This window comes from Anabrus simplex, chromosome 1 (genome assembly GCF_040414725.1).
Source record: "Anabrus simplex isolate iqAnaSimp1 chromosome 1, ASM4041472v1, whole genome shotgun sequence".
Classification (NCBI taxonomy): Eukaryota; Metazoa; Arthropoda; class Insecta; order Orthoptera; family Tettigoniidae; genus Anabrus; species Anabrus simplex.
This window is the reverse complement of record NC_090265.1, coordinates 604,158,150-604,161,551: the sequence shown is the minus strand read 5'-3', so window position 1 is coordinate 604,161,551 and position 3,402 is coordinate 604,158,150. Positions and strand designations below refer to the sequence as shown.

Here is a 3,402-nt window from a genome sequence, read left to right as displayed (position 1 = left end):
TATGTGGTCTCTGTAGCCACAGCCACAATCATACTAGTCATAAATAATCTGAGTCGATACAACCGTTAAAATCAAATCAATAATCCATTTGTAAATCCCTAATCATTTCTGTTCTGTGAAATAAAGATGTATAAAACACCCGTTTTAACAATTAGCGAATGGACAAAGTAAGGTATGACCTATCGTGGCAGAGTAGAGCCATGTGGTCCATCTTACTAACGATTGATCATAAATATATCCCTCGGTCATGGCCATCTATCAACGGCTGCTAATATTAGATGATCACTAGCCAGTCGTCCATCCGTACTTTACATCACAGCCTACACGGATACTAGGGTTACGCTTCAGTCACGCTAACTTCCGTAACGCAAATTTTCAGATGACCCCTAGCCATAAGGCATATTACGTCAAAATTCTGCTGCCTTCAATGATGTTGCCGTGTGTAAGTGGCTTTGCTGTGACTTAGACGAAACTCCAGTCTAAGAGTGTGGAAACGTGTTTAAAACACGGGGCCATATATACTCTATATAGAAGGCAAAGTTCTGGCGCACGGTAATGGGTGAAGATGAAGAAGAGTTGGTGTAGACAGATGACGAACACTGATTGTCTGGTTACCACGATGCTGCTTTTCTGTTCACGCAAAATGAATGATGTCAATTCCAGGTAGACACCCCCCACCCCATTCCAAAAACATATCGTGTAAAATCGAGCTGAACGGAGCTATGTCTGGGTCGCGGCAGTAGCTTTTGACTTATTATAGAAATACGTACCGTGCGATAGGTATTGTCAAAATAAAGTCTCTAGTCAATATGGGTTTGAAATGTTATTGTTGACATTTTATATTGACCTACACATCTTAAAGACAAAGCCGATGTACAGTGGGTCAGTAATATAAGAAATAACATACAGAATTAAAGAGATCTACAGTACGTCGATATAACGGGCGAAAGTTAAATCTATACTTGTATAACCCAGAATAGCGGGAGCTTCGATGAGCGCACCAGAGCCTCTTCATCATCACCAGAGTGATCAGTATCTACATTTGTCTGTTCCAGATCGTTTCCCATCATTGGGGCGGTAGACGTGCTCAGCTGGGGCTCCAGAATCACGTAACTCACCTCACGACGACCAGCCTCCTTAAATTTAAAACCCTCCCGATGAGCTTTTTGACGCTCGATATAGGTAATTTTCGACTTTTTGGAATTGTGGAATTGTGATAATCCGTTATGTTTCATGGTATGCATTTTTGATTATTCCAAAGACATTTATTGCGATATTTTGCGAAATATACACATTTTTCACACTTCTTCGCATCACAATCTCAAGTGTTCAACTATTTGTTGTTTCAAAAAGGACTTTACAACTTTGACAGCTCATAGTTATTTATTCATTTTACTTACAGAAATGGTTTTGGTGTCATCTTGACTGACAATTGATCAAGTTTTACCTAAACAGGTTGAATGTGACCTCCATCGGTCATGGGGCACACACCCCATCTGAAGTCGATTTCTTGCCAAACTCGCTGCAGCATGTCAGGCGTGACTCGTTCAATTGCTATGCAGATTCTACATCTGAGTTCTAGTAGAGAAGCCGGTAAGGGTGGACCAAACACTGTATCCTTGACGAACATCCACAAGAAAAAGTCAAGAGGTGTCAGGTCTGGTGAGCGTGGGGGCCATGCGATTGGTGCACCACGTCTAATCCACTTACCCGGAAAGCGTACATTCAGGAAATCTCGGATGTCGGAGAGGTAGTGTGGCGGTGCGCCATCTTGCATGAAGTGTATGCTGAGTTCTTGGTCATCAGCGTCAATCTGCGGGATTAAAAAGTATTCCAGCATTTCTAAGTACACTATTCCGTTGATAGTTTTCTCCCTGAAGAAGAAAGGCCCGTAAACTTTGCTCTTGCTCAATGCACAAAACACGTTCAGTTTTTGGCTATCACGTTCATGTTCTAGCACTTTCATTGGATTTTCACTCCCCCAGATCCTACAGTTGTGTCTATTAACTTTACCACTTAAGTGAAAAGTTGCTTCATCGCTAAAGATAATCTTTCCAATGAAATGTTCATCTTCTTCCAACCGATGTAACATGTCCACACAAAAGTCCTTACGAGCAATCTTATCAGTGTCTTCTAGTTGCTGTGCCATTGTGAACTTGTATGGTTTGAGATGTAACCGTTTTCTCAACACACGCCAAATAGTCGTATGTGCGACGCCCAACTCTCGAGAAGCACGCCGTGTCGATTTTCGAGGACTGTGCTCAAAGCGTTGTCTTACTTGCTCTACGACATCGTCAGACGTACGTGGACGACCTGAGGATTTCTTATGGCTTACCGAACATCCAGTTTCAATAAAGCACTTACGCCACTCATAAATAGTAGGCCTACTGGAAGGATCTTTACCATACTTTGCACGAAAATTACGTTGCACAGTTGTCGCCGACTTCGACTCTTCAAACCAAAACACACAGCGAGCGCGCTCGGGACCGGTGAAGGCAGCCATCTTTGCTGCAACTGCCGCTAGCGCTTGCAGTGACACGAATATGTACTAGCATACCACGGGAGTCAAAACTTGATCTATTGTCAGTGAAGATGACACCAAAACCATGCCTATAACTGAAATGAATAAATAACTATGAGCTGTCAAAGTTGTAAAGTCCTTTTTGAAACCTCCTGTATTTGCCGTCTTATTATAGAACTCACTGAGGCCAATCAAACAAAATGCCACACCTCGTGCTATCGCACCAGAGTCCAGAGATTTTAGCACCTCAGGATGGTCGCACTATTGCATCACCAAATGATGTCATATCGAGGTCAACCCCTGAGGGTGGGGGTAGAGGAATAAATCTGCCTATCGTAAAATGCGACTGAAAGGGGGCCGAGGGGCTTTCATCTTGGGAGCGTGGGTTGGTGACCACGGGTCCCACAGCTGAGTTTGTCTTTACTTCTACGTACTTATGTTAGGCTCATCACTTTAATCTTTCCTCTACGACCTCCGTTGGTCAACTCTTGTTCTCTTCCGACTCCGACAGTATTAGGTTTATGAGGCCTAGAGAGTATTTCATTATCATGCCCTTCGTGGCCTTTATTTTTCTTTGGCCGATACCTTCATTTTTCGATATGTTGGAAGTCTTCCTCTCTGATTAGTGTTAACACTCACTACCAGCTGGCTGGTGACCTCTGATGGTTTGATGATGATGATGATGATGATGATGATGATGATGATGATGATGATGATGATGATGATGATTAAGAAGAACTGGTCGAACTGGTGCAGCCCTATATCAGTGGGGTTGGACAAATTCTCCCCAATGTGATTGCGGTTTTGAATTGCAAACCATCAAGCATATTGTACAGGAGTGCCCTCTACGTGCATATCCCGGCTCCTTGGATGAACTCCAC

The 3,402-nt window shown here is 43.1% G+C and overlaps 1 pseudogene; it reads right to left on the bottom strand.

Annotated features, from left to right (window-relative positions):
- Positions 1–1,554: 1,554 nt before the first annotated feature.
- Positions 1,555–2,503, bottom strand: LOC137501931 (uncharacterized; annotated as a pseudogene).
- Between the last annotated feature and the right edge of the window lie 899 nt (positions 2,504–3,402).